Source organism: Dama dama, chromosome 11 (genome assembly GCF_033118175.1).
Source record: "Dama dama isolate Ldn47 chromosome 11, ASM3311817v1, whole genome shotgun sequence".
NCBI classification, from domain to species: Eukaryota; Metazoa; Chordata; class Mammalia; order Artiodactyla; family Cervidae; genus Dama; species Dama dama.
In genome coordinates this window covers 11407980-11417777 of record NC_083691.1, presented here as the reverse complement: position 1 = coordinate 11417777, position 9798 = coordinate 11407980, and the positions used below count along the sequence as shown (strand labels likewise).

The following is a 9798-nucleotide window of genomic DNA, read 5'->3' as shown; positions in this document are numbered from 1 at the left end:
AGAGTCTGAGAAGAAGGGGAGACGCTGGGCCCGACTCACAGTGAGAGTCTGGGCCTCAGTTTCCCCAGCTTTGAAATGGGGAGGGGCTCCTAGGCTAACCCTGCCGTGGAGAGGGCGCCGCCCGGCGCGCCCCCAAGCCTGCGTGGCGGCAGCGCGCACGAGCGCAGGGGGCGGCGCGGGCCCGCGGCGGGGAGGGGCGGGAGCGCGCGCGCGGGCCCGCGCAGGAGGCGGCGGAACCCAGCGGACGAGCCTGCGGCCGCGGCGCCGCCAACTCGTGTGGGACCCACCGCTCCCGCCGGCCGCCCGCCGGTCCGCGCGCCGGTCCTCCCGCCAGCAGCCCAGCCCGCCCGCGAGCCGGTGAGTGGCCTGGGGCCCGAGGCCCAGCCGGATCGGGTCGGGGAAGGGGCGGGGGCCGGGCCGCAGGGCCGTCACCCACACGGGCCGAGGGAGGTGCGCGTGCCCGCCCGCGCGCCCGAGGCTCCGCGGGGGAGAGCGGGCGGGTGTGCACGCGGGAGGTCGGGGCGAGCGTGAGCGTGCGAGTCTTGAGTGTGTCCCGGGCCGTGCGTCCGAGCGCGCGTGGGCGGCGTGTCCCTGTGCCACTCCGGGTGTGTTCGCGGGAGTGTGCGCGTGCCTGTGGCCGAGTTGGTGCCTGTGCACCGCGGAGCGTCGGGGTCGTGGGGTTTGGTGTGAGTGAGTGCGGGGCAAGCGGGCCAGGCTCCCACTTAACCCATTTATTGAGTGTTTACTATGTGCCAGGCGCTTCATGTGAGATCTCATTTTTTGTGACCGAGAATGTGTGGATTCTGGGGGCTATGTGCGTGCGCGCACACGTGTGAGTGTTCGCAAGTGATTTGTGTGCGTGTTTATGAGCCTTTGAGGACAAAAGCGTGCATGTGTGGATGTGAGGGTGTAACTTGTATACAGGAGTGTGTGAGTGTGTTTGCTGTAGAGGCCGAGGCCCCCTTTGCGCCCACCAGGCCTACCGCCCTGATGTGCCCGCCGCTGGCTCCCATGCCAGGGAACCCATGGAGAGAAGTATGCCTGGCCTGGGCGCCCCGTGGGTGCTGGGCCATCGCTGGTAAATGAGAGGAAGGGGTCATACGTCACAGCCCAGCCCGGCCTGGGCAGGGCCACTGGCAGGACCCTCCATGGGGCTCCAGACGGAGCTGGAGACTCTTGGCCTGGCCCTGGAGGACTTGTGTTCAATTTTCCTAAATACTTTTCTGGGTCCCCTGGCTTTATTCTGGCCCCTCTCTGGCCCTGGTGCATTTTAACCCTTTCCCCAGGCCTGGGGTGCAGCTGACCCTGGGGAGACCAGCGGGGAGACCAGGGGTCCCGGGATACTTGTCTGTGTATGTGGGGGTCTCTCTCTGCCTGCCTTGCTAAGTAGATAGATCTTCATCTAATTTATTTGCATGGAGCCTGGGCTCCAGGAGGGAGCCCCTCAGATGGTGACAAATTGATCAGAGCAGGCTTGGGACACAGTCTTCTGAGATCTGTCCTTGAAGTTCTGATTGACAGGTTTTTTGTGTGTGTGCTTTATAAATGTTGAAAAATCTCTGCAGTCGAAAGTCTTAACTGCTTTAAGGCAAAGTTTAAAACCTGGAGCTCCCTAGTTCCTCTGGAGTGTCAAAATTCGGCTTGCCTTTCTGAGGGGAACATGTCGTCTTAGGAGCTCAGTGTGTGCGCAGGCGAACCTTGGAGGCACATTTAAAAGCCGTGGCGTTAATGGAAGAAGAATTTCATTGAAAGGGATGCAGAGCCGGCCGAAAGTGCCTGTTCCCCACGCAGCAGCTTACCAAGTGAACTTTGGACGTCTTCTTTCAGCAAACAAAACCTGGAAGGAAACAAAAACGACCCACATTCTTTTTCTTTTTTGTTCTAAAAAGTGAAAAACAAAACCCACCTCTGGGTGTGCTGGAAAAGCGGCCTCCCCTTCCCCCAGCAAGGCCAGGCCCTCCCCTGATCCCCCACCCCCAAATAAAATATGCCTGTGGGGAGCTGTGGATGAGTCACTCGCTGGCAGAGAGCCCCACGGGCAAACATTTGGGAAGGTTCTTGCCTAACTTCCCAGAAGAAAGGCCCAGGATTTAAAATGGTCCCTGTGGTTTGTCAGCCTCTGCCGTCCCGTCTGCTTCGGAAATGACTAAAAAGTAGTTTCTACCTCCACAAAATAAAGTCTCAGCAGCCCAGGTTGATGTGGGTAGAGGGCCGCTCAGGTTTGAAGAAACAGAGCTCCTGCCATTGCCAAATGGCACTTCTGGAGGCTTCGAACAAGAAAGCAGGGGAAGGGAAGTCACATTTATGAAGCACCCACTGTGTGCTGGACACCGTTCTGGGCACCGTAATCCTTCCACAAGTTAGGCTGTGGAGACAGTTATGGCTTTAAATGCACAAGGAAATTAAGGCTCTGAGAGCTCAAACCATGTCCTGGGACCACAGAGGAGGTAGAGGCAGAATCCTGTCCCCTGCCTGATTTCAAGCCCATCCTGTTTCCACTGGACCAGGTACTGAGTGCTTTTGCGTACATACACTTAGTTTTCACTGTGAGGTAGGGGTTATTATCTCCATTTTACAGATGAGAAAACTGAGGCTCAGTGGTGAAATGATGTGCATAATTTTATGGAAGTTATGCACTATGGCTAATGGCCACTGTTTGTTAAGGGTATTCCATGTGCTGAGCATGGTACTAAAAGCTTTAAGTGCCTTATTTCGTTCAGTCCACTCACCAACACCATGAAATGGGAACAATCAATGATGCCTATTTTACAGATGAGGGCATTAGGGAGAGAGAGATTAAACAGCTTACAGAAGATTCCATGCTGATATGCTGTTGACCTTGAATTTGAACCCAAGCTTGACTGAGCAGAGCCCTTCATCTTCCCACTGAACCTGGAAAGTCACAGTGGCTGTGTACCACGTGTCTGGTGCAGTGTAAAGGTTTGGGGTTGTTATTCTGATCCTACAGAGAGGAAGATGGAGGTTAAGTAACTTGGGCAAGGTCATTGACTGGCAAATGGCAAAGTCAGGATCCAAACCCACATCTCTGATTGCAGAGTTGAGGTTCTTAATTTTAAACCAGGTCTGTCTGCCTTTGTCCTGCTGTGGTTGCTTGCTGGGCTCCAGACTCCTGGGAGAAGTCTTCCTGAGGGAATTGCCAGCCTTGCTCCTCCCTTCCGGCCCCTCTGGTGCAGGTGACCAACACCCAGGGCCAGTGCTATCAGATAGAAAGGGCCACAGTTCACATTTCTTCTTTCCTCTCGAAGTGCCAAAAATTGGTTTCAGAACAGAAGTGTCAAAACAATTGTCAAAAAGAGAAGAGTATTCCCTTCCCCTTCTCGGGTCTGACCAAGCCAGCGAGCTGGAGGGTGGAGAGTGGAGGGCCCTGGTGAGTCATCCGAGATTAAATATGGGTTGGCACCTCCAGTCTTGTGTGGGGAGGAAGCAAGCTAGGACACTGCCCTCAGGAAGAGCCTGGCATGCTGACCGCTGGTGATGGCGAGTTACCTCTGCGGGGCCTGACCCTCAATTCTGAATATCCGACAACAGCATCATTTCTACGTAGGCTTCTTGTCACTTGCCATTTCAGTCCGTGTCTGTCTCTCTTCCCACTTCATTTCCAGTTTACATCACGGTTTATACGACAGTGTACTAGAATGGAATGCTGTGTGCAGAGATCTGTGTGGTTTGGGGTGTGGGTTGCTCCTGTGCGTGTCCTTTGGTATTGAAAGGAAAAGGTATCTCTCTCCCTTCTGAGTGTGTTCTGCAAATTGATGAACATTTGCAAATTGCCTTGAGATGCGTTAATTTAAGGTGTGAAATAATAGATCTTGTGTGAAGGCCCAGCCGCACATTTCTGGCATGGTGGATTTCTCTCCCGTCTGGCCTGTGATTTAGGGAGGTAAAAATAGTCCTTCTTTCTACATTTTTATCTCTCTCTCTCTTTTTTTTTTTGCTGATGTCATTCTTAGGAAGCGGTTTTGCCCATGCCACGGGTCTTGCCTTGACCGTTGCTTCGGATGGTGGTCAGAACTTGGAGCTCTGGGGAGAGGGTGCTTGTGGAATGAGGGGTTGTCTGAGTGTTTGTGAAATTGGTTTGAAGTGAGCGGGGCGATGGATGGCCCAGCTTGGCCAAAGACCCTTAGTGACTTTTTGGTACTTGGCCATTTTCTCACTTCTGACTCTTGGGTAGTGACAAGATAGTCTTTGGGAAAATGTTAGTTTAAAAAGGAAAAAATCAGGCCAATGGCTTCATCCAGCCCTGCCTCATGTGGGTGACATCCACACAGTCCCCTCCTTTGGCCCAAACTGAATTAAGCCTACGTCCTCCTCTGACTTGACATCCAGACAGAAGCTGACACTGGGGCAAATCGGTTGGTGGTGTAATTTCCTGTGACGTTCAGTTTGGGAACTTGGACTTGCAGAGTGATCTAGCGTTTTGACATCTGTCCCTCTAACAAGACTTGCTTGTGTGAAAACAGACCCTCATACACAGCCTCTGCCGTTGTCTCCAGTTCTGGATTTTTCCACAGACCGCTTCTCCGGTGGTCTGGTGGCAAAGGCCGGGTCTCCGAGCCACGCCTTCTTGGCGTCTACAGCAGGATCACTGCACCCCAAACCGACTCGGCGCTGTAGCTGGCTCTGTGTGGAGGGTGCGGTGGGGGGCGAGTGACAGGCCTGACGAATTGAAAGGTGGCCAGCTGGGATCTGAAAGGCATTCAGTTCCAACGGCCTTGATCCGCGTGGAGCTGGTCTTTCTCTCTCTTAGACATCTGCGTGATGGTGACCTCACAGAAAAGAAAAAGGGGCTTTATGTAGGAATTCCATAGAGTGTGAAGGAATTTGACAAGGGAAGGGGGAGGGAGGCGGCCATTGAGAGCCTGCAGACCCTGTGTTTCCTTGGAGTTGTTTAACCCTCACACTTCAGAATTGGTCTGGGGGAAGGGACGGTGCTCATTTAAGGAGAACTTCTCGAGGCCCCTGAGTTGTAGTTGAGGCCACTAGTGTTTAGTCCCTCTCTGGTTCCTGGTTGTCCTCAAAGTCTTGGAAACTGGGGATTGTTGGGAAGAGACCTGCCTCAGTCGTGTCTGACTCTTTGCGACTCCATGGACTATATGGTCCATGGAATTCTCCAGGCCAGGGGATCTTCCCAACCCAGGGATTGAACCCAGGTCTCCCCCATTGCAGGCAGATTCTTTACCAGCTGAGCCACAAGGGAAGCCCTGCATGGGGACACTGTTACTTTATAAACTTGGCTGTCATCAGTCCAGGCTGCACATGAAGAATTCAGTAGGCTTGCCATCCAGAGAAGACCTGTGTGCCCATTTTACAGAATGGAAGCTGAGGCCCAGGGAGAGGAGGGCACTCACTCACAATCACATTGAAAATGTGAGCTTTGGCAGTCAATGACTGCGGTGGGAGGCTCAGACCTGCCACTTGTGAAGTCAGTCACCTCTGGGGGCCTCAGTTTCCTCATCCGGAAAACAGGGATAGTGTTATGACCTCATAAAATGTGAGGGAAGAACTAAAATAATGCGTACAATATGCACGGCATGTGGGTAACATCACGTAAGTGTTTAATGAGAGACTAGGAACTATTTAATTACCAAGAACCTTCCCAGGGTCACAGGGCCGGGAAGGTCATCTCTTTGTCAGAAACATTTTCAGTGCCCCTGTATCTTGAGGCCTGAAACAAGGCTGAAAGGGAGGTTGTCGGGGGGCCCCCCTGCAGGTGCCGCTGAAGCAGTTTTCTCTGACCGTGACCCTCAAGATAGATCGTGGGGGAGACAGTGACAATTTGGAAAGACACAGGATTTAAATGTCAGGGTGGCCTTGGGCATCTCAGGGAAATATTTTGAAATCAGTATTTTGCTTTCTTGTCTACCTACCGCCCCTCTGCTGTCCCACCATGGCGAGGAAAGTGAACCTTACAAGTTTTTGGTGTGTCCTCTTGGAGTTGGAGGGTCTTGGGAGGCCCGGAGAGCTGTGTCAGCCTCAGTGTGTTATTAAGAGAGGCATATGTTTTGTTAATTATTTACACAGTGTCAGCCCCATCAGAGGTCTGTGCGGACGGAGCAGCTGTCATAGACCTGGGCCGGGACAGGTTGTTCTCGGTTGGAAGTGAGCAGGTGGCCCTCTCTGCCGGCAGGGTCCTCACAGAGGGTCTGCGCAGCGAGGGCTGAGGGAGTCTGTGCATGTTTGGCGCCCCCTCTTAAGCTTCCCTTGTGGTTCAGCTGGTAAAGAATCCGCCTGCAATGCAGGAGACCTAGGTTCAAACCCTGGGTTGGGAAGATCCCCTGGAGAAGGGAAAGGCTACCCACGCCAGTATTCTGGCCCGGAGAATTCCTTAGATTGCATAGTCCGTGGGGTCACAAAGAGTCGGACACGACTGAGCAACTTTCACTTCAGTTCAGTTAAGCTCCTGGGGTTCCCTCAAGCTGGATTGTCTTCTCTGAGAGGAGAGATTTCATCTCTCGGGACTGGCCACCTTCCTGAGGTGGCTTCTGTGGGCCTTTGTCCAGCTCTTCACATCCGAGACCCTGCCATGGTGTTTGTGGGGAGGGAAGGGCCTCAGCGGGCTCTGGAGATCTCTGAATCCCGCACCTCCACAGCAGTCGCCTCAGGCTGGGGCTTCACATGGGCCCAGCCTCTACTTTCTCATCTGGCAAATGGGCCAGTAACACCAGGAGCAAGGCTCTTGATTCTGGGGCACTGTTTGGGGTGATTTGCCTTAGAAATCCAAGTTTAGGATTAGAATTCTGAAAGGGAAGGTCTTGGGATCAGAGCTTCCCCTGAGAAGCCGCTAAGGATGAGGGATATCACTTCTCTGAAGGGGGAGGGGGCAACCCGACTCGTCTTAACCTGTTTTATATAAGGAGGTTTTGCTCAGGGGTCATTTTAATAAGAGAAGGTTCTTATATGAAATATTCAGAATCTATAAATCCTTAGAGACAGAAAGCAGATTGTGGTGTGGGGTGTGTGGGGGAGAATGGGGAGAAACTGTTTAATGGATACTGGGTTTCTTTTTGGGGTGATGAAGGTACTTTGGAGCTAGGTAGAGATTGTGGTTGCACAACATTAGGAATGTACTAAATGCCCCTTAAGTTTTAATTTTCAGATGGTTAATTTTATGTGGAAAAACATTTTTATAAGGAAAGTTTCTGATGCTTAAAAGTAAAAACTTAAAACCCTCTCATTTTACAGATGGGGAGAATGAGGCCCAGAGAGAGGCTGCGACCAGCCTAAGGTCTCCCACACAGGCTGTGGCGGTTCTGTGGCTGAAATCAGATCATTCTCTCAACTTTCAGGCCACGACTCTGGTCATGGCACCTGGGCCCAGGCTAGGGTGAAAAGTTCAATACGGAAACAGACCACTCAGTGTTGTGTGGGTTGAGTGGACTCCATTTTGTTAACCAGATACGCCCTTGCTGGCTGCTGTGTGGTCATCCGTCCACTCATTCACTGAAGAAATATGTCCTGACTTTCTGGGTCAAGTGTTAACCCTGGGAGCTGGCATCGAGACCCTCTAACGGCCCCGCCCCTGGGCCTCTCACCACCGGGTAGGGACAGAAGTTGCGTCATGACCCCATTGTGGGTGCTTGTGAACAGTTTGCAGCAGGCACCCTTTGGGACTCACTATCTGGGGAAGTGGGCGGGGGCGAGGGGGAGCTTCCAGGAGGGAGGGGCTCCCCAGCCTTGAGAGAGACATGAGGTTTGCCAGGCAGGATGTCCAGGCCTGGAGGCCTGAGAAGGCTGAGATAAAAGGCAGGTAAAACTAAGGGTGAGTGGGTGGGTGTGGCCGTGGGACGGGGAGCTGGGAGCCTGACTGGGGTCCAGAGTTGAGGGCAGACCCCAGGCTGTGCAAAGCCAGGAACTTCCTGCCACTTCCTCAGCCTGTGAGCCCTTCAATAGAGCCTTTGTCCCAGACACTCACTACATGCTACATTCTGTTGTAACCCTTTATGTGGATTAACTCACTTCATCCTCCTGCGGTTCTGTGACTCAGGTACCACTATGCCCGTTTGATCGACACAGAAACAGAGAAGCCAGGCTACGTGGTACTAATCACCACCAGCCTTCGTGTTGTGAGAAGCCTATGTCATGTGGCCAGGTCTGAAGGCTGCCATCTGGAAGTGCCGGTTGTGTGGGCTGTGAGTTAGTGGCCAGGCCCAGGGCATCGGAGAGGGCCTCTGGGCAGCTAAAAGGAATAGTATGAACCAAGAGACAAATAGTAGGAGAGGAGGTCCCCCGGAGCCAAGTCCCCCAGGATCTGTGAGGTTGGGTCTTCATTGCAAGAGCAGGAGGCCCCTGCTACTTCTGCAGCCTTACTCTTCACCAGTCTCCCCCTCATTCACTCTGCCCCAGCCACACAGCCTTCCTACTCTTCCTCAAACATGCCAAGCGAACTCCTACCTCAGGGCCTTTGCACTTACTGTCCTGGCTTCATGAAACCCTTTTCCTCCTAATATTCTTGTGACTTGCTCCTAGCCTTCAGCAGGACACTGAAAAAGTCACTTCTCCAAAGAGACCCACCATCCCCACCCTGTCAGAATTAATCCCACGTCCTTCACTCCCCATTCCCTGGATTGGCTTTATTTTCTTTCAGGGACCCTACCTGTCCCTGATATCGTGTATTTGTTGTGTTTGTGATCTGCCTCCCAGTATGGACCATGACTCCATGAGGGTACGACCTGGCCTGTGGGCTTTAGCTAAACCTCAGTGTCCAGCACGGTGCCTAGCAGTAGTAGGTGCTCAGTTAACATTTGTTGAATGAATGGAGAGTTTTAAGTGGGTGAGTGGCAGAATCCTCGAAGAATGTTTAGGGACTTCCCTGGTGGTGCAGAGCTTAAGAATCTGCCTTCCAGTGCAGGGGGCTTGGGTTCAATCCCTGGCGGTGTGGGATCTTATGCCATGGGGCAGCTGAGCCTGCATACCCCCACTCGAGAGCCCACAACTTGAGAGCTTGTGTACTGCAAGGAAGAGCCCACACAGCCCCCCCCAAAAAGAATGTTTATATGGAGTTACTGAGCTGGTGGCAAAGTTGACTGACTTTAGGGACCGCCCCCCCCCCCCCCCCATTCCTCCCAGTGGGCAGCAAAGGGCTGAGTTGTGTGTGACAGAGCCTCCCTGTGCAGAGAGGTTTCTTACAGAAAGACTCGTCCTTGGATTATTCCAAGAAGGAGGAACCTAAACACAGAGGTTCCCTCCCAGAGTTGGGGGGGTGGTTCTCCTTCCTCTGCCCCTTTTCTGCAGAGGTGGCTCCCATTCTGCTGGTAGTCTGTAGAGGAGGGGCTTTGGGTAGGACTGGGTGGGCAACTTGTCTTAAAGCTGTGTTTTCTGTCAGGCACACTGATTTTTTTAGAAGGCATATCTTTTGGGGGCTGCTTGGGGAAGGGGTAGAGATTAACTCTCCCAAGCACCTCAGGCACAGACATTTGCTGTGTAGCAAGTGAACAGGAGCTCCAATTCTGCCCCCCGTCCAGAAAGCAAGGAATCCTGGGTTGAAAAAGGAGACCGTTCCCTAGCTTGGTGTGGCCTTGGTGGGCCACCAGGGTGGGTGCCCAGATGGCAGGACCACTGGGCACCACATGGCAGACAGACTGGAAGCCCACCCCATGTGTTTGGCGGGTGCAGCCAAGTCTGGCTGGATTTAGTTACACCACGATCTCAAGCGTGGACTTGGAGTGCCTGACTCAGTGTGTGTGCATTTCCTTTGTTCGTCTCCCCAAGGAATTTTAGTGGCCTTTTGTGTTTGTTTTAAATGCCAACCTCCTCAGCCAGCCCAAGAGGAAATGAGGA

The 9798-nt window shown here is 53.1% G+C and overlaps 1 protein-coding gene across 1 annotated transcript in view; it reads left to right on the top strand.

Annotated features, from left to right (window-relative positions):
• The first annotated feature begins 269 nt into the window (after window positions 1–269).
• Window positions 270–9798, top strand: part of NEK6 (NIMA related kinase 6) — an 85211-nt gene continuing 75682 nt past the window's right edge. The window contains exon 1 of the mRNA XM_061154688.1: window positions 270–357. The gene's annotated coding sequence lies outside the window, so the exon portion shown is untranslated. The remainder of the gene's footprint in view (window positions 358–9798) is intronic.